The sequence below is a fragment of the Aethalodelphis obliquidens genome, unplaced genomic scaffold (genome assembly GCF_003676395.1).
Source record: "Aethalodelphis obliquidens isolate GAN/ISIS:26980383/991018 unplaced genomic scaffold, ASM367639v1 scaffold4, whole genome shotgun sequence".
NCBI lineage: Eukaryota > Metazoa > Chordata > Mammalia > Artiodactyla > Delphinidae > Aethalodelphis > Aethalodelphis obliquidens.
In genome coordinates, this window is record NW_020837948.1 from 44,382,321 (window position 1) to 44,404,607 (window position 22,287).

The 22,287-nt window shown below is 37.3% G+C and overlaps 1 long non-coding RNA gene across 1 annotated transcript in view; it reads right to left on the minus strand.

The window, feature by feature from the left end:
• The window catches only part of LOC113617342 (uncharacterized), a 42,931-nt gene that overhangs the window by 16,391 nt on the left and 4,253 nt on the right, over window positions 1-22,287 (minus strand). The window contains exons 2-3 of the long non-coding RNA XR_003431605.1: window positions 19,985-20,075; window positions 10,972-11,107 (exon numbers count right to left, since the gene is read on the minus strand). This is a non-coding gene — a long non-coding RNA (uncharacterized LOC113617342). The remainder of the gene's footprint in view (window positions 1-10,971; window positions 11,108-19,984; window positions 20,076-22,287) is intronic.

The window sequence follows — 22,287 nt, forward strand, 5'->3', positions numbered from 1 at the left end:
CAAACGGAATCTAGTTCTGATATATTTTCCTGCTTTCTAATTAAAGCCAAATATTTCAATATATCCCAAACTACCTCTGATGAAATTCACTGCAAATTCTGTCTTTTAAAAGCAGATGAACTTATATGTACATTGTTAATAGATTTATTTCAATGCATGCTAGTTTTCAGTGTGTTTGTCACGGGGTGCCATGGACCTCTACCACAGATGGCCCAAGCTCTAATCTTTGATGGACTGACACATTTGCTCCCTGGACCACACACATACCAAAGAATTGTGGGAGCCACAAGTGGTCAGAATACTCTCTCACACAACATTTTACCATGATTTTTCTCCCTGCCAATGATACAGGGGATCCAGTGAAAAAGACTCCATGATATCAGGGGTCAGTTAACACCAACACTGGAAAAAGTAAAGTCCTCTGACTTGATCACATTTCAAAATAATCTCAAACATTTCAGCAGGGCATTAAGAATCTACTGTAGGTGTTATCCCATTTGATCTCCACAACTTGAGGTGGCTATAATTATCCCTATTCTCTGAGTCAGGAAATGAAGACTCAGAGATGATCACTGAATTTCCCCAGATCACACATCTAGGAAGGAACAAGGCTGTGAGGTGCATGAACTAGGCTTACCTTCAGTGATCTCAGAGTAAAGCTCTGATTATCAAGTGTAATAACTCTATCAGTAATGGGTATTTCTAAATTCAAATGAGTTTAAAATTTTATGAGACTAATGCCTCAAGAAGAGAGTCTGCAGAGGCTGGGAATTCCACAAAATAGAAGCTAAAAAGGTTAATTTATTCTGACAAAAGGATGATTAATATAAGATAAGATTACCTATCTCTAATTAACCTAGTCATTATTGAATCCTTAACAAGAACGATATGGATAACAGAAATGTCACTCAGAAAGAATTCAGCTGAGACAGTCTGAAGACAGTACCATTCTGGGAATGATAATCATTATATTTGTTGGCCACTGGGAACACTAAAAATCATCTTCATATTTAAGCCAGAACCTAAAATACTTCTTTATTCAAACCTCTCTTAAGGGGACTATGAGGTGTAAGATTAACAAGTACATTTTAACATCTACTTAAATAAAAAAGTGTCTTTCAAAGGTCTAAGCGAAGATCTATTTATTTTTTTTAACTGACGCCAATTCTACTTATTATATTCAAAGCCCTTCTAATAAAAATAGTTAAACATTGTTCTGATCTATATTCTTAACTGACCAGTGATTAATAATAGGCCTAACTTCTCTCCCTCATTGACCCCTCTTATACCTGCCATATTCCAATAGGAAGTCAGACAAAACAACTATAATATTATTCATTAATAATATTTCTGATGACTGTGGAAAATCAATGGCACTTTAAACATGCCTAACTAAAAATCTTAGGCACTGAAAAGATCTGGTTTGCCATATCCTATGGGCTAGAGTTTGTGTGTTTTTTTTTTCTTTTCATTGTAAACTGCAGAATCAAATAAGAATAAAGGTTATCATTTACTTTAGTTTTATAATAATAGAATGTTGAATGGAACTTTTTCTGTTGTCTTGAAATTAGTTATTCTGGCTGAAAAATGATGACAAAAAGGCACAAGGATTTCATGCTTTTAAAGGCCTCTCCAGACTCCCTCTTGTGAGAGCACCAGAATCATAACTAACTGCTGAACAATAATTGACAGGAAGACACTGGAATTCACTGAAAAAGATACCCCACATCCAAAGACAAAGGAGAAGCCACAATGAGATGGTAGGAGGGGCACAATCACAATAAAATCAAATCCCAAAACCTCTGGGTGGGTGACTCACAAACTGGAGAACAATTATACCACAGAAGTCCACCCAGTGGAGTGAAGGTTCTGAGCCCCATGTCAGGCTTCTCAACCTGGGGGTCCGGCAACAGGAGGAGGAATTCCCAGAGAATCAGACTTTCAGAATTTGATTGCAGGACTTTGACAGGACTGGGGGAAACAAGACTCCACTCTTGGAGGGCACACACAAAGTAGCGTGTGCATCAGGACCCAGGGGGAAGGAGCAGTGACCCCACAGATTGAACCAGACCAACCTGCTAGTGTTGGAGGGTCTCCTGCAGAGGCAGTGGTTGGCTGTGGCTCACCTTGGGGACAAGGACACTGGCATCATAAGTTCTGGGAAGTACTCCTTGGTGTGATCCTCCCATAGTCCACGATTAGCCCCACCAAAGAGCCTGTAGGCTCCAGTAATGGGTCGCCTCAGGCCAAACAACCAACAGGGAGGGAACCCAGCCCCACCAATCAGCAGACAAGTGGATTAAAGTTTTACTGAGCTCTGCCCACCAGAGCAACAGCCAGCTCTACCCCCACCAGTCCCTCCCATCAGGAAGCTTGCACAAGCCTCTCAGATAGCCTCATCCACCAGAGGGTAGACAGTAGAAGCAAAAAGAACTACAATTCTGCAGCCTGTAGAACAAAAACCACATTCACAGATAGACAGACAAAATGAAAAGGCAGAGGACTATGTACCAGATGAAGGAACAAGATAAAACCCCAGAAAAACAACTAAGTGAAGTGGAGATAGGCAACCTTCAGAAAAAGAATTCAGAATAATGATAGTGAAGATGATCCAGGACCTCGGAAAAAGAATGGAGACAAAACAAAGACAGAGAAGATGCAAGAAATGTTTAACAAAGACCTAGAAGAATTAAAGAACAAACAAACAGAGATGAACAGTACAATAACTGAAATGAAAAATACACTAGAAGGAATCAATAGCAGAATAACTGAGGCAGAAGAACGGATAAGTGACCTGGAAGACAGAATGGTGGAATTCACTGCCATGGAAAAGAATAAAGAAAAAAGAATGAAAGGAAAAGAAAAAAACCCAGGAGACCTCCGGATCAACATTTAATGTACCAACATTCACAGTATAGGGGTCCCAGAAGGAGAAGAGAGAGAGAAAGGACCCAAGAAAATATTTTAAAAGATTATAGTCGAAAACTTCCCTAACGTGGGAAAGGAAATAGCCACCCAAGTCCAAGGAGCACAGAGAGTCCCAGGCAGGATAAACCCAAGGAGAAACACACCAAGGCACATAGTAATCAAATTGACAAAAATTAAAGACAAAGAAAAATTATTAAAAGCAACAAGGGAAAAATGACAAATAACATACAAGGGAACACCCATAAGGTTAACAGCTGATTTCTCAGCAGAAACTCTACAAGCCAGAGGGGAGTGGCACGATACATGTAAAGTGATGAAAGGAAGAACCTACAACCAAGATTACTCTACCCGGCAGGGATTTCATTCAGATTCGACAGAGAAATCAAAAGCTTTACAGACAAGCAAAAGCTAAGAGAATTCAGCACCACCAAATCACCTCTACAACAAATGCTAAAGGAACGTCTCTAAGTGGAAAACACAAGAGAAGAAAAGGACCTACAAAAACAAACCCCAAACAATTCAGAAAATGGTAATAAGAACATACATATCAAAAATTACCTTAAATGTGAATGGATTAAATGCTCCAACCAAAAGATACAGGCTTGTTGAATGGACACAAAAACAAGACCCATATATATGCTGTCTACAAGAGACCCACTTCAGACCTAGGGACACATACAGACTGAAAGTGAGGGGACGGAAAAAGCTATTCCATGCAAATGGAAATCAAAAGAAAGCTAGAGTAGCAATACTCAAATCAGATAAAATACATATTAAAATAAAGAATGTTACAAGAGACAAGGAAGAACACTACATAATGATCAAGGGATCAATCCAAGAAGAAGATATAACAATTATAAATATATATGCACCAAACACAGGAGCACCTCAACACATAAGGCAAATGCTAACAGCTATAAAAGAGGAAATCAACAGTAACACAATAATAGTGGGGGACTTTAACACCTCACTTACACCAATGGACAGATTATCCAGACAGAAAATTAATAAGGAAACAGAAGCTTTAAATGACACAAAAGACCAGATAGATTTAACTGATATTTACAGGACATCCCATCCGAAAACAGCAGATTACACTTTCTTCTCAAGTGCACATGGAACATTCTCCAGGATAGAACACATCTTGGGTCACAAATCAAGCCTTGGTAAATTTAAGAAAACTGGGAATTCCCTGGTGGCGCAGTGGTTGAGAGTCCACCTGCCAATGCAGGGGACACGGGTTCGTGCCCCAGTCCGGGAACATCCCACATGCCACGGAGCGGCTGGGCCCATGAGCCATGGCCGCTGATCCTGTGCGTCCAGATCCTGTGCTATGCAATGGGAGAGGCCACAACAGTGAGAGCCCACGTACCACAAAAAAAAAAAAAAAGATTTAATGAAATTGAAATCATATCAAGCATCTTTTCTGATCACAATGCTATGAGATTAGAAATAAATTACAGGGGAAAAAAAAGAAAAAACACAAACACATGGAGGCTAAATAATACGTTACTAAATAACCAAGAGATCACTGAAAAATTCAAATAGGAAATCAAAAAATACTTAAAGACAAATGACAACAAAAACACGACGATCCAAAACCTATGAGATGCAGCAGAAGCAGTTCTAAGAGGGAAGTTTATAGCAATACAATCCTACTTCACAAGATAAGAAAAATCTCAAATAAACAATCTAAACGTACACCTAAAGGAACTAGAGAAAGAAGAACAAACAAAACCCAAAGTTAGTAGATGGAAAGAAATCATAAAGATCAGTGCAGAAATAAATGAAATAGAAACAAAGAAAACAATAGAAAATATCAATAAAACTAAAAGCTGGTTCTTTGAGAAGATAAAATTGATAAACCTTTAGCCAGACTCATCAAGAAAAAGAGGGAGAGGACTCAAATCAAAAAAATTAGAAATGAAAAAGGAGAAGTTACAACAGACAACACAGAAATACAAATCATCCTAAGAGACTACTACAAGCAACTCTATGCCAATAAAATGGACAACCTGGAAGAAATGTACCAATTCTTAGAAAAGTATAACCTTCCAAACTGAACCAGGAAGAAACAGAAAGTATGAACAGACCAATCACAAGTAATGAAATTGAAACTGTGATTAAAAACCTTCCAGCAGGGGCTTCACTGGTGGTGCAGTGGTTGAGAGTCCGCCTGCTGATGCAGGGGACACGGGTTTGTGCCCCGGTCCGGGAAGATCCCACATGCCGCGGAGCGGCTGGGCCAGTGAGCCATGGCCGCTGAGCCTGTGCGTCCGGAGCCTGTGCTCCACAATGGGAGAGGCCGCAACAGTGAGAGGCCCACGTACCCCCCCCCCAAAAAAAAAAACCTTCCAGCAAACAGAAGTCCAGGACCAGACGGTTTCACAGGTGAATTCTATCAAACATTTAGAGAAGAGCTAACACCCATCCTTCTCAAACTCTTGCATAAAATTGCAGAGGAAGAAACACTCCCAAACTCATTCTACGAGGCCACCATCACCCTGATACCAAAACCAGACAAAGATACTACAAAAAAAGAAAATTACAGACCAATATCACTGATGAATATAGATGCAAAAATCCTCAACAATATACTAGCAAACAGAATCCAACAACACATTAAAAGGATCATATACTGTGATCAAGTGGGATTTATCCCAGGGATGCAAGGATTCTTCAGTATACACAAATCAATCAATGCGATACACCATATTAACAAGTTGAAGAATAAAAGCCATATGATCATCTCAATAGATGCAGAAAAAGCTTTTGACAAAATTCAACACCCATTTATGATAAAAACTCTCCAGAAAGTGGGCATACAGGGAACCTACCTCAACATAATAAAGGCCATATACGGCAAATCCACAGCAAACATCATTCTCAATGGTGAAAAATGGAAAGCATTTCCTCTAAAATCAGGAACAAGACAAGGATGTCCACTTTTGCCACTATTATTCAACATAGTTTTGGAAGTCCTAGCCATGGCAATCAGAGAAGGAAAAAAAAGGAAAAGAATACAAATTGGAAAAGAAGAAGTAAAACTGTCACTGTTTGCAGGTGACATGATACACTACCTAGAAAAACCTAAAGATGCCACCAGAAAACTACTAGAGCTAATCAATGAATCTGGTAAATTTGCAGGATACAAAATTAATGCACAGATATATCTTGCATTCCTATACACTAACAACGAAAGATCAGAAAGTGAAATTAAGGAAACAATCCCATTCACCACTGCAACAAAAAGAATAAAATACCTAGGAATAAACCTACCTAAGAAGGTAAAAGACCTGTACTCAGAAAACTATAAGACACTGATGAAAGAAATCAAAGGTGACACAAACAGATGGAGAGATACCTGGAGAGATACCTTCTTGGATTGGAAGACTCAGTATTGTGAAAATGACTATACTACCCAAAGCAATCTACAGATTCAATGCAATCCCTAGCAAATTACCAATGGCATTTTTTACAGAACTAGAACAAAACATCTTAAAATTTGTATGGAGACACAAAATAACCCACATATCCAAAGTAATCTTGAGGGGAAAAAAAAAAAACGGAGCTGGGGGAATCAGACTCCCTGACTTCAGACTATACCAAAAAGCTACAGTAATCAAGACAGTACGGTGCTGGCACAAAAACAGACATATAGATCAATGGAACAGGATAGAAAGCTCGTGCAGCTCAATAGTCAAAAAACAAACAACCCAATCCCAAAATGGGCAGAAGACCTAAATAGACATCTCTCCAAAGAAGACCTACAGATGGCCAAGAGGCACATGAAAAGCTCCTCAACATCACTAATTATTAGAGAAATGCAAATCAAAACTACAATGAGGTAATCACCTCACACTAGTTAGAATGGGTATCATCAGAAAATCTACAAACAACAATTGCTGGGGAGATGTGGAGAAAAGGGAACCCTCTTGCACTGTTGGTGGGAATGTAAATTGATACAGCCACTATGGAGAACAGTATGGAGGGTCCTTAAAAAACTAAAAATATAATTACCATATGACCCAGCAATCCCACTATATACCCAGAGAAAACCATAATTCAATAAACACATGCACCGCAATGTTCACTGCAGCACTATTTACAATAGCCAGGTCATGGAAGCAACCTAAAGCCCATCAACAGATGAATGGATAAAGAAGATGTGGTACATATATACAATGGAATATTACTCAGCCATAAAAAGGCACGAAATTGGGTCATTTGTGGAGATGTGGATGGACCCAGAGACTGTCATACAGAGTGAAGTAAGTCGGAAAGTGAAAAACACATATCTTTTATTAGCGGATATATGTGGAATCTGGAAAAATGGTATAGATGAACCGGTTTGCAAGGCAGAAATAGAGACACAGATGTAGAGAACAAATGTATGGACACCGAGTGGGGAAAGCAGGGGGGGAGTGGGGGGGTGGGATGAATTGGGATTGACATATATCATATAATTGACACTAATATGTATAAAATAGATAACTAATAAGAGTCTGCTGTAGAAATAAATAAAATTTGAAAGTAGAAAAAAAAGGCTTCTCCAACCACTGGGGCCAAAAACCTCCTGAAGGACTAACTCAGAACCACCTCTGCTCCTCCCAACCAACATCTCAGTCCTAGGTCAGCCGAAAGGTATTTCCCGTCAACCCTCCAGAAGCCAAGGGAGCATGGAGTTTCAATGGAAAACAGAAAGTGAGTACTGGCAAAGAGGGAAGGTTGACAGCCTGCTACCTGGCTGAAGACTTGCAGAGTCAGGTACCTAGAGACCAACCTGATGCCTGCCTTCAAAGTGCAGTGAGCCCCGTGGGAGAGTCTGGGGGAGAATTTGACTTGTGTCCTTTGGAATTTGGGAACATATGTGAACACCAAGAATTGTGCCTGCTTCTTTTCTGGAGATTTTGAAGGAAGAGGACTTACTGTCTGAGCCCAGGAAAGTGGAACAAAAAGAGACCATGTTATAGGGAACTTAAGAAGAAGGTGAGAAAACCTCCAACCCATTCCAGGTCTCCTCGTCTTTCAGAGGGTACAGACGAGAACTACCATATTTGACACCATATGAAGGAATATAAAGAAGAGAGGAGAAATGGTTGGGATGTGGACCAAAGGCAAGACTACAGGAAGACATGGGTGCCCCCTCTGCAGGTGACCCAAGGTGAAGCTAAACAACTCTAAAAATTGCACAAAGTTATGAGGAGACCACCACATCCTCAAAGAATACCAGCAGCAACAGAATCATGTAGTCTTGTGGGGAGGGGCACTCTTCATCTCCAGTAAGCAACCCCTGCCATCTCTCATATTCCTCCTCCCCAACAAAGGAGTTAGATGCTAGTAGAGGGAACTGAGAGGATTACATTTGAATCAGATTTGAGATTGGATTTTTACACTGGAGTGAAATTAGTCTGGTTCTGCTTTGTTTTTTTAATAACTGAAAGTGATGAGAAAGTTGTGGAATGTACCCAAGAAATTGTCTTGGGAGATTCTATATAGCACTATCGGGAATTGTGATTGGGGAAAAATAAAAACATTACTGTGTTAATATGCACAATGTAGAGTCTACTCAATAAACTGTTTGCATGAAAATGTTGACTTCTGAAAGCAAGCTGGGAGGGGTTGTTATAGGGGGGAAAGGAGGTTACGCATTGTCTCAAAAATAATGAATAAAAAGAACAAAGATAAAAAAGAAGTCAATTCTTTTTTTTTTTTTAAAGTCAATTCTTAAATGTAGGGTTTATGGAAGGAGATTTTAAAAGAATAAAAAATCATATAAATTTATTTTATCATATAAGTTGAAGACACATACTTACTTATGTCTTTTCCAAAAGGAGACATTTTTAGTAAAACCAACTTTGGATTTGTATTGACTTTAAAGTTTTCAATGCACTGCTTTGTACTTTAACTTATGAGCAAGAGACCAAACTCTCATTATGCACTTTCCTTTCCACAGTACACCTGACAGACCTGAACCACAGAAAATGTTCAAGCCATGACTTTCAAATCAATCTATCACCTTCTACCCAGTTCTCCCCTTTGCTGTCATATCTTGGTCATTGTTACACAGTCACAAAAGACTTGGGGAAAAGGAGATATCTTTAATTATTTTTACTATGTACATTTATTATTTTTGTGATTAAGAAAAATAAAAGTAAAAAAAACAAGGATTAGTATTTTATTCATCATCTTCCCTTCTGTATCAAATCATGCTTTATCCTGCGTAAATTCAATACCACACATGCAATCTACTAGTGCTGAACATCTTTTGTTTTTGCCGGCATAGCATCCATTCTCCTCCTTCTCTTAACAGCACCTTTGTTTTCTTTTGAGGAACTACCCCTATCCCATTTCAGGCAGTCTTGGTAGAACCCTCAACCACCTAGCTGACCCAAGCAAAGCCATGAAACTTTAACCTTTCCCTCAGTATTTGAATCCTGAGCAGTAACATAAGAATAAATGATGATAGAGCAGATTCATCCCCATAGTGATCATCTGAAGAGGCTTCCTAAAACCTCTAACACCAAAGCTGCATGCTTCCTGTATCTTTGAGGCATGATTGTTCAGCCTGATTTTAAATTCTGTGAGTTACTCAATATACATATAATAAATCCTTTCCCTTCCCACCTCTACACACATACCTTTAAGTTAGACAGAGTTGGTTTCTTACTGTTTGGGACCAAATCACACAAGGACCTTGGGATAGGCATGACCCATCTACTGTCCCTATTCCAGAACCCTCCTTTCTTTCCTTACTTTTCTAACAGTTTAAAGAACTATTCATTTCAGGATAAAGAAGATGTGGTAATATATATACAATGGACTATTACTCAGCCATAAAAAAGAATGAAATAATGCCATTTGCAGCAACATGGATGGGCCTAGAGATTATCATACCAAATGAAGTAAGTCAAACAGAGAAAGACAAATATCATATGATATCGCTTGTATGTGGAATCTAAAATGATGATACAAATGAACTTATTTACAAAACAGAAATAGACTCACAGACACAGAAAATACACTTATGGTTACCAAAGGGAAAAGAGAGGGAGGGATAAATTAAAAGAGCTTTGGATTAAAATATACACACTATTGTATATAAAATAGATAACCAACAAGGACATACTTGTTGCACAGGGAACTATACTCAGTATCTTATAATCACATATAATGGAAAAGAATCTAAATATACATAATTATATATATAATTGAATCACTTTGCTGTACACCTGAAACTAACACAGCATTGTAAATCAACTACACTTCAATAAATTTTTCTTTACAAAAGAACTATTCAACATTCAATATTCATTTCCTTCATGTCAACCTCTCTCTAGCCAATATCCTCAACTTACTTGCACCATGTCTTTCTATTTAACTGTTTGCCTGATAAAAACTGCCTTCTCCACTCCTAGTGCTGGGACTGCTGGAGAAAATACTGCAACCGTTTGGGTTAGTGTCTTCACTCATTTTCAGTTTCTATTTTCAGTTAGATTTTCCATGCCACACAGAAATCTTCCTGTGTTTTTGCTCATTTCACTTCTCATTTTCCACAGTGATTTTAGAACCTTCTCCACTCTCCTCAAATCTCCAAGTAAATGACTCCTTCTCAAGAATGTCCATACAGAGAAAGTAAAAGCCATAGGATGGAAATTTACTCCTCTCCCAGGCAGGAAACTCTCAAACAAACCTGTATTAAACCCATTCTTCCCTCCTGGTCTCTGCTGGAGTGGGAACATGGTCTTTTCTCATACTTAAAACTAATCCTTAGGATTATGCTCTTAGATCCCATTCTTTTCTACCTTCTGAGAGAAGCAGCTTTATCAATTATCTCTGTCTCTTCTATTGATATATCTTTAAACTTACCCTCCAGATGGGCATCTTATAAAAAAACAATTCTTTCCTGAATGAGTCACCTTTTAGCTACTGCCCTTTCTCTTCTCATTCACAACTAAATTAAAGTAGTTGTATATCTGCCCTGCTTGTGGAAGGAAGGGCCCAGGAAGAAGAAACAATGGCAGCATGCGAGTCAGAGCCCACCTGATACAGGGTGAAGACAGCATCACAGAAAGGTCAGTCCAGTGTGGAGAGGCCCAGCCGGAGTAGGGTGAGGATACATCCATGTAGAGGGGCAGTCTGATGTGGATAACAGAGCCCACACAGGAGAAAAGTGCATCTATATGGGAGAAGGGATGGCAGTGGAAAGGAGAGATTGATTACATACAGGGAGATTGGCTAAACAAGTAAATCTAATAAGGCCAAAGGGAGCCAGGTTTCTCAGCATCAAAAAAGGGGGTAGGGCTTCCCTGGGGGCGCAGTGGTTGAGAGTCCACCTGCTGATGCAGGGGACACGAGTTCGTGCCCCGGTCCTGGAAGATCCCACATGCCGCAGAGCGGCTGGGCCCATGAGCCATGGCCACTGAGCCTGCGCGTCTGGAGCCTGTGCTCCACAACGGGAGGGGCCACAACAGTGAGAGGCCCGCGTACCGCAAAAAAAAAAAAAAGGGGGGGTAACATATATGTAAAGGAAGAAAATTAGAAGAAACTCTGAGGTACTAGATTAGAACTAATGGTATCAGTGTACATTCATGGCCAGATAGATAGATATAATGCAAAGGTGTATACATACATTCATATATACATGCATATATGTCCTAGCTCTCTTCACTGAGCCTTCAAGAACCATACTCCAAAAGCAAAGAGCACACCTAGTGCCCAGATCCTGTCTTCTAAATATTATTCGCCACTAAAAAGACTCAGGTCTAAAATGGCTGATTCCAGGGCTAGGGTAGGGAAAGTACAAGATAAACTTGTTAATATCTTGTACCAGAAAGAAAGAAAGTAGTCAAAAAGTGATGGAAACATGTCAAGAGACACACAAGCTACCTGGAAGGGGTTTCCTGTAGCTAAATTGGGCACAATTTGAACATCAAGATAAATAATGATAGCAATGAATTAAGGCCCAATAGTAGTACAAATAAATAAATGAGTATACTGAAAGTTTGATTAGGAATGATATACTTGCAGTCTCAAAGAACTTCCCTGCAAAATACTTACTAGTTACCAAAAAAAAAAAAAAAACTTCATTGTTAAGAATCTTGACAGACACATCCTTAATCAAGTGACCATTAGTAATGGGACAAATCAAAATTGTATGTCATCTAATAGGGTTCAATGAGAAGAAAACATCATCACTTTCGAGGTATTCCTGTCAAAATCTAATAATTTAGCTTTCTTCAGCTGAGCCAGAGAACACAGTGACTATTTCCTCAACTCTCTCAAGAATGCTTCATAACTAATACTGTTTTAGGTGTACTGAGAGAAGTTAATTTTTTCATACAATAGATGCTTTAGGATGTTAGGGTTTCATTCCCTTCCAGAACCCAGGCTGGAAAAGGCCCAGAGGTATAGTCCATAAAACAACCGATCTGTAATCTTCAAAATGTCAAGGTCATTAAAAACCAGGAAAGATTGTTTTGCTGCTCCCAACTGAAGGAGACTAAAGAGGCATGATAACTATATGCAGCAGGTGATTCTGAACTGTATCCTTTTGCTCTAAAGGATAGTATTAAGACAACAAACTTGATTGGGATTTGTGGAGTAGATGGTAGTCATGTATAATGTCAATGACCTGATTTCCACGGTTGTGTTATGTTTATGTAGGCAAATGTCCTTATTTATAGGAATACACAGTAAAGTATTCAGGGGTAGTGGAGCAGCATACTGGCAAATTACTTCCAAATGGTTCAGGAAAAAAAGTCTTTGTACTTTTTTATGCCTGGAAATTTTCTATCAATTTTTAATTGTTTCAGAATTATAAAAATCAAAAAAATTTTAAATGAACAAATATGAAACTGAACAAATACAAATTCACTATCATCCTCACTCCTTCTCATGTTCCTCATCTCAGTGAATTCCTGGTTTGCCCAAACAGGTTTTGTTCATTTCTGTTGTACCAACACAGACATTATTGGCCTCCTTTTCACTCTCAAGTGTCCCAACCAGGACAATCATAATATAAATGTTCTCACTGTAAGGTTCTGAAAATCTGGCCTCTGTTTACTTCTCTAGCTTGATCATTAAGCACTCCCCCAATTTCCCTCTCCTCGCTAGTGAATCTCAACTCTTTTGGGAAAGCTCTGCCTGAACACTGGATCAGGCTTCACTATATTTGCTAGATGCTCCCTAACGCTATACTAATCCTACTAGTAACTCTGTCTATTGCATACATATCTCTATTGTAACTATTTGTTTATATTTCCTCTTAAACTGCATTTCTGTACAGATAACTCTGCCACTCAGGGTGTGACCTTGAACAAGTTACTCAACCTTTCTAAGCCTCAATTTCCTCATCTGTAAAACAAGGATAACTGTATTGTTGTTAAGATCAAATGATATAAAGCGCATGAAGAGCTTAGCCCACCACCTTCATCATTTTATGTTTTAAGAATTATGTAAATAGTCAAACGTATTTTTTCTCTCTAGAGCTCCTTAGCTGTCTTCTTTTCATACCTAATCTTTTTATGTACCCTATTTATCAAGCAAGTAAAGATTGTTTCTTCTTAACACAAATATCACAAGTCTCTATGATAGAGTTTTTTTTTTTTTTTTTTAATTTTGGCTGCGTTGGGTCTTCTTTGCTGCGTGCAGGCTAGAGTTCTTTTTAATTTTATTTACTTTTTTAAAGAAAACACATGTTCTTACAGAAAGTTATCTTCTGGGAAATAATACCAGAAACTATTAGCTCTGCTCAGGCAATGGGATATTTCTTTCCTTCCTTTCTAGTGAATAAACACATGTAAGTCCCCACGGCAAATTCTACATATATATAGTATAGCAAATATAGTGTGTGTGTGTGTGTGTGTGTGTGTGTGTATATATATATATATATATATACACAAATATATAAATATATATATAAGAAAATACACTTTTAACATATTACAAAACAATGAGTGCCAAATATATAAATTTGTGGAAAACAATGTTTTCAATCACTTAAAGAGTTGTTTATTAATAACTAAACATTGTTTTGGGAAAGAAAGCCCTCTTGTAAAAAAGAATAACAATTCAACAGTAACAATTAATGAGTCCTACATTGACAGACTGGACATTGAATATAATATATTTAAAGCTCTTTGGAGTCTCATAATTGTGAAGAAAAATATGTGGGTATTTTGAAGCTCTCTACCTTATATTGTGTTTCGTCTTCCAGAAGTGAAAATTCAGAATTACATGATTGTATATTTCTACTCACTGACTACACTTTCTCTAAATTTAACTATCATTGTTTTATCTTTGTTAATTATATGATTTAATCATAGATCCCCTTTGCTTAGTAAAGCATATAAATACACTAACCACATCCCTAAAGCTTTTCTTTTCATTATTAAAGAAAAAGTAATTCATATTTTCAGAGTTAAATTTATACAAACAAATTTAATCCACAGTACTAACCATTGCTCATGCTTTGTGATATCTTGCAAGCATCTAGAATGTTACATCTCAAGTCATAAATGCATAAAAATCTGCTTCTCCACAGCAAAAATTGCACTATTTTCCACCTAATTGTTTCATTATTTTTAAAAATAAAAACATACTTAAAAATATAGGTGACCCTTGAGCAACATGGGTTTGAACTGCATGGATATGGGGATTTTTTTCCACTAAATACATACTAGAGTACTAGGCTATCCAAGGTTGCCTAGGGTTGGTTGAATCAGAGGTTGCAGGACCTTGGATTCGGAGGAACCTGGGAAATGGAGGGCTGACTATAAAGTTATACACGGATTATATGCACAGGGGAGGGGGAAGGTTGGTGCCTATAACCCTCAAGTTGGTCAAGAGTCAACAATGTATGTAGTCATTTTAAAATAATATATATTTTTAATGACCAGGGTTTCACATACCAGACTGATGAATTTACCAAACGTATGAATGAAGAAGTGTTTGTCTTCAGAAATGTTTTTAGTGATTTTATTTCTAAGAGAGATATCACCGATACATAATCTAAATATATGTAGCAAATAAAATATTACATAATTGAAATCTTTGAAATAAACCTATTACCTACTTGCAAATCTGTTCAGAATACTTTATTAAATGTCAGCTGTGAAACACTGTTAAAATACAGATAAACAATATTACAAGTTTCATTTAACTTCCCAAATTCTTACAGTCTTGTATTTTGCTCTCTGCTGTGGCACACAACCGGATTTTTCCTAAGCAATCAAAAGCAGGCTGGAAGACTCTTTGTTCATCAGTTGTAAACAATATACCAAATGTAATATAAGTAGAAAAATGCCCAAAGAGGATATATGAATTTTAATATGATTATTACTTTATAACCATAAAACTTTAGCAAATAGTAATCCTTATTTGCTTTAACTAGTATTGGATAATACATCATGATGGTGACCTTGTGGCAATCGGCATACTTTTATAAAATGATGGTTTGAAACTTAAATCTTATTTTTAATTCTTCAGTCTCATGTGGTCCTCTGGGAAAACGTCCCATAAGATTCTACAATCTTACAGGGGCTTCCCTGGTGGCGCAGTGGTTGAGAGTCCGCCTGCCAGTGCAGGGGACACGGGTTCGAGCCCTGGTCTGGGAAGATCCCACATGCCGTGGAGCAAATAAGCCCGTGAGCCATAACTGCTGAGCCTGAGTGCCACGACTACTTGAGGCCCGCGCACTCAGAGCCTGCGCTCCGCAACGGGAGAAGCCACGGCAATGAGAGGCCCGCGCACCTCAACGAGGAGTGGCCCCCGCTCACCGCAACTGGAGAAAAGCCTGTGCGCAGCGGCGAAGACCCAACACAGCCAAAAATAAATAAATATAATAAATAAATTTAAATAAATAAGTAAAAATCAAGCTGTAAATTTACAATTTGTGCACTTTACTATGTGTATGTTAAAAAAAAAGATTCTACAATCTTACAATGGAAAATTGCTTAAAGGTAACACTCCATTATCAATATATCACATATCAATAAATACTTATTGAGCGTGTATTATTTGCCAGGCACTACACTAAGTGCTGGAAATATAAAAATGATTAACGCTTGAGCACTAGATAAGATATGGAGACTGCCCTTGAGAGGCTTGGAGTATTATGCAAGAGGCAATTAATGTACAAACTATATAAAAGATTGTTAAGGAACAGGGTCTTAAAAGGTGCTGTGTACAAAGAAGAGAAATATATAATCCAAACTAGGGGAGGAAAGGATGGTTACAGGAGCCTTCTTGGAGGAGTTATTAACAAATAAGCCTACTGACTTGCTTGCAGTATGGCCTAATGATTTAAGAGCACAGGTTCAAATCCTAGCACCACCTTTTACCAACTGTATACGTTTGGACAACTTACTTCATCATCCCAAGCTTGTTTCCTTGTTTACAAAATGGATATAATAGTATTCACTTCATTGGGCTGTTAAGAGGACTAAATAAGATAAGAGTAGAAACACCAAATAAGAGTAGAAAGCACAATGGCTGCTGTAAGATATGCTAGTATTCTGGTTGTTATAATGATGATCTCTTTCTCACATATACACCCCACTCAGTGAACCTGGTAGTTTCTGGACTTCTTGGCCAATGTATGCATGTGCCACACAGCTATAAAAGAAAAAACTGCTCCATCCTCACCCCCATCTTCTGTTATCATCCAGGCTTCCCAGTCCCCTGAAAAGTCTGCTTGACTTGCTGTCATTACCAGACATGCCTGCGCCATGCCCATTCGTTGAACGTGAGTCTGACCACAGAGGCATCTCTGGACTACCTGTCCACCACCACTCTCCTCTCATCCTTCACTGTCCCCCATATCCACCAAGAGACAGATCTCTTGGCTTTCAGCCCCACACTAGTCTCTGATGGGTCTTTCTTACCAGTGTTTTGGTGATTTTTATGCATTTCACTTAATCAGCTTTGCCCTCTAACTATTGGCCACCACTGTCTCCAAGCCAGTGGCCAACATTTAATTTCATTTGGAGTTACCATCATTGCAGAGACAGAAAAAAAAAAAAAAAATATATATATATATATATATATATATATATGATTAGAACAAAATCATCAAGCTTTGTGAGGTTGAGAAAAGCTAGTGCTAGAAAAAGAATAACATTTGGGTCTTTTGTTCTTTCCTACTTTATCCTCTTTAGGATCATGACTCTATTTTACAATCCAGTGTTTGCCTGCAATAATCTCCCACTGGCTAGTTTTCTATCAAGTGACCCTTTCTGAAAGGTTTTCTCCCTCCTATTCATTTGCAGAAAGACCTATGGGAGGGGCAGGGCTCAACTCAATTTCTTCTTACACATTCACCTTTCTGAGGGCTTTTACCAAGTTTCACCAAAACAGATTCAAATGATAGCAATAAATAATAATAATAATAAATGACAAATTAAAGTTAAAAGATGTTTCCCTATTCAAGTGGCTCACTGGTAGAACTAAGTGTTCCTTATTTCTAAGAGTGCAAAAGATATGATTTGGACATTATAAGTATTGGGTAAAAGGGCATCTACTCTAGCTTCCAAATTCTGTTTTTAACACATACCTTACAAAATTGTTTTGGCTTTATCTAAGCACTACTCCCACTTTCTAAAAACCAAGACACACTGTATTATTTTAATTTGTAAATTATTCATGATTTAATTCTGTTCTTCACTTTGGATACTTTGCTTTATACATCTTCACGACAGCATGTGTACCTCCCTGCCAACAAAATCCTTCATATATGTTTCAAAGTCCAAAATATTAAAGCATTAAATTTCTTTCAATCAGATTCTCTGCAGCAAAATAATTTGAAACTCTTACATGACCACAAAATGTTATAGCAAGTTGAGGAAGAAAATTTTAGTTGCCTCATGTTTCCACTGAAATGTATTAAGAAGTTTATACAAGAACTACAAAGATGTTTATGTTACAAAAACGACAAATATAAAGCTAATTGCTGATGATCCACATATGAATTTACTATGTCATAGACTGAAACTGTGATTTTAAGGTTTGGCTATCACCTAACCTGTTCCATAATCCTGAAACAAGGTCATTTGAAATTCGTAAAATTCTGGAGACAGTGAGTCCTCAGCAAACTTTTAAACTTAAATTGCCCCTCCTCCTTACAGCTTTTCACATGAAACACTTCCTTCATCATAGCTACTTCTTCAGTGTGGTAGCAAGTAAAATTCCCCAACAACAGAAATGAAAGTAACATGAAAACTGAGCTGATTACAGATGGGTGAGGAGCAAGAATTCTCTCTTACAATTTTTAAATTACGATATTAATAATAATTAACCACAATAAATAAAACTAACCTTAGATGGCAGACCTTTGTAAAATGCTTCCATTAAACAGTATTGAAAAGGTAGTGGCAGTGAGTAACAAGTTTTGGGTTTTTTAAATCATTCATAATGATCCTCAACATCAAAAGAAAAAATGTAGATGACTGGAAGGGTAAAATTCTCCAAGTAAGATATTGAACATGAAATTCCAGTTAGCCAAATATGAGTTTTATGTAAAAAACTGAGAACTCGTTCCTTTCAATTATACTTTGCCACTAAAACCCAATATCCATCAGAAAATATGAGTTATTATAATTAGAATTCTTTTACCTTCATTACATAATGCTGTGCCTGGTCAAAAATCATAAAATAGTTCAGAAAAGAAATTCAGCATTTCTGATCCTTCTTGTAGGCCTGATGCCACTTTGAGCCTGGATGAATAAAGTTTTTCAACTCATCTAACTTAGCAGGGCCTAAGTGTTACAAATTAATTAAAGAGACTATACCTTTGGAGCTACTAATCAAATCTGTTGTCAAAATAGCCTACTGGACTCAACAACGAGAAAACAAACAACCCGATTAAAAAATGGGCAGAGGGTCTGAATAGACATTTTTCCGAAGAAGACATACAGATGGCCAACAGGCAGATAATTTCCTAATTATCAGGAAACGCAAACAAAAACCACAATGAGATCTCACCTCACGCCTGTTAGCATGGCTACTATCAAAGAGACAAGAAATGACAAATGTTGGAGAGAATGCAAAGAAAAAGGAACCCTCATACATTGTTGGTGGAACTGTAAATTGGTGCAGCCACAGTGGAAACCAGTAGGGAGATTCCTCAAAAAATTAAGAACTACCATATGACCCAGCTATTCCATGTCTGTGTATTTACTCGAAGCACACGGAACCACTAATTTGAAAAGATACGTGCACCCTCATATTCACTGCAGAATTGTTTATAATTGCCAAAATATGGATACAACTTAAGTGTCCATAGATGGATGAATGGATAAAGGTGCGTTATATATACAAAGCGGATTATTACTTGGTTATAAAAAGAGAAGGAAATCCTGCCATCCGCAACGACATGAATGGACCCGGACAGCATTATGCTAAGTGAAATAAGTCAAATGGAGAAAGACAAATACCTTATGATTTCACTCATATGTGGAATCTAAAAAGACAAAACAAGTGAACAAACAAAATAAAATAAAAATAAACTCATAGATACAGAGATCAGCTTAGTGGTTACCAGAGGGAAAGGGGGTTTGGAGGGTGGGTGAAAATGGGGAAGGGGATGGTGGTGAATGGCAATTAGACTTGTGGTAGTGATCACTTTGTCGTGTGTACAGGTGTCAAATTATAATGCTATACACCTAAAGCTTATGTAATTTTTTTAAAGTTTAAAAAGTGTACTTGATAAGAAGCACTATCATTGCTTAACTGGTAATGCTTTTCTTTCTTAGTTGTACATCTAGATGGAAATGTACCAAAATGTTAACAGTGGCATCTCCGGGTGAATAGTAGAATTACGAATGATTTTATATTAAATCGAAAATCAAAAATAAGAAGATTAAATGGCATTCACATAACACATACCACACTATTTAACGATGGAAAACAGAAACCAAATTTGGTACTGAATTTTATCACAAAATCCACAAGACATTAAAACATGTATTAAGTACAAAGAATGTAACAAACATATATAAAATTAACATAAAAAACAAATCTTACTCATTTTGCTAATACTATGTATAGCAAATCTTACCTCTAATCTCCACATCAAAGTCAAATTTGCTGCATCTTGAAGATGTTAGAGTTGAGCCAGAGTTGCAAAATCTTGAAAGGCAGAGTTAAGACTTAAAAAACAAACAAACAAAACCTCCCTTAGTTCTACAGCACTCAAGCCTGTCAGGTGTTAGTTAAAATAAGGAGTAAGCATGGATTTCATATTTTTCCTTAAGAAATAGGTTTCGACTGCTGATACAGTTTTTCTTACAACCACAAAGCAAAACTTTCAGTTGAGATGGATTGTTGGGTTTTTTTTAATGATACTGAGCATTTTGATATAATGTGAAAAACTCCAGACTTGGCAGTAATTTTGACATGTTGCCTCAGTATTATATACCGTGATAGCAATTATCATTTGTCTGTTTTTGACAGAGTTCTTGAGATTGAGTTTAAACCTTTATACAGTAAGGTGGAACAGCCATGGAGTTTAAAATCCAAGAAACAAATACCATAAGAAGAGCTTCCCATATAAGTTCTGAAGCAGCTATAAAAAGGGGAGGGAACTGGTTACTCTGCCTAGTCAGAGTTTTATTCAGTTGTGCCAGAAGGAGGGAGACAACACAGCCTTGGGATACTGTTCTGGGCACGGAAAGCAGCTTGTAACTGCATGTTGGCAAGGGGGAGACAGGCTAACAAAGGGGACAGAAGATGTACTTGACAGTAGAGAGGGTTAGCAGATGAGTAGGAGGAGATGGCATATGAGACGTAGGCTGGGGTGTGGTAGGAAAGAGCCTTGGTGGTAAAGATGAACAGCTTCAATTTCACGCAAAATACAATAAAGGCCCAGTAAAGCAAGTCCAGAAGCCGCAAATAATGGCTACAGTACAGCATTTCAAGCTGTTTACAGGGTAGATATTTAGATAAGGAGTCTTGAAAAGGGGAGGTTATAAAAGTCATGAGAGAAAACATTCAAAACTTAGTCCAAGTGTTTTCATGGAAATGAAAACACAAGCAGGGATTTAGAGGTGCCAGAGTTGGTTGTTTGTTTCTGATGTTTTCATAGTTTGAATAAATAGGAGGAGGAAAACAAAATGAAGCAAGTAAACTCAAGTTTAGGTGTTTAAGAAATAGTCACATGACTGAATCCAAAGAGAAGAAAGGTGATAATTAGGGTAAGTGAGAAGGATCTTAAGTAAAAATTATAGGGGATAAGAATTTCTTGGCAACTTGTCAGTTACTAAAGTGTTTAGGAAGACATTGTAAAAAAAAAAATAAAGAGAAGTAGAAAAATAAATAATGATAATGATTTATAATATCCTAAAGGGTTCAAAGAGAAGGAATAATGTAATAGAGTGACAGGGTTGAATCATTTAATGTGCTTAAACAATTTTCCAAACTACGAGTAAATCTCAAGTTTTTGGTTAAATGGAATTCTAGTTTGATTTAAACAGCTGATTCTTATTTTTTCAAAAATAAGTTATATTCCGACTGGAGAGATTTTACTAAAAATTCTGAAGAATTCAGCAATTGTTCACTAGCCCTTAATAATTTAAAACAGCTTTGGTAATAAAGGCATCATTGTGAACTGTGCTTTTAAATCCACACCCAAAGTTGTTTGAATGGTTAGTATATTTGACCTTAACGCTAACACTTTAACAAATTTACCACTAGGTGGCGAAAAAAACCCAAATAGTATCTGTTAACAAAGCTAGTACAAGATCCCAAGTACTTGAACAACTAAAATAGCCACCAGGTGTCATCCAAGAGAGGAAAAAAAAAAAAAAAAAAAAAGACTATTCTCCCCACTCAAATACAAAAATTCAGTTTTAAGCACAACCATCTAAGCTCTATCAGAGGTAAATACCCTGTCCATTAACTGTCTAAATAGTTTGCATATTTATACGCTATATAATTTATACAATGCTCTTGACTCCAAGATACTGCCTTTCAACTAAAACCCAACTAAGTAAAATTTAATTTCTTTAAAAAAAACAACAAAAAAACCAGCAAGACCAATGAACGAGCTCAATGTATTGTGACTCATAGTTTCAACCTATCCAAATACACTGCACAAAAGAACCTAAAACGGCTTAGACACAGACAGCCAAGAATCTTCCAAAGTGTATTTGGTTATGTATATATACTTCCAGATTCATATTCTTTTTCCCTATATTTCTCTCCTATAAGCAATTTCATTGATTGCAAAAAAATCTAGATAATTATGCTGTTATGCCTTGAATCCCGGTGTGATTTTACAAAAGCACTGAAATTTGTTACCAAAACGTTCACAGTAAAGAGACAAATGTACCTGTCCTTAAGAAAGATGTATAATGAGAATTA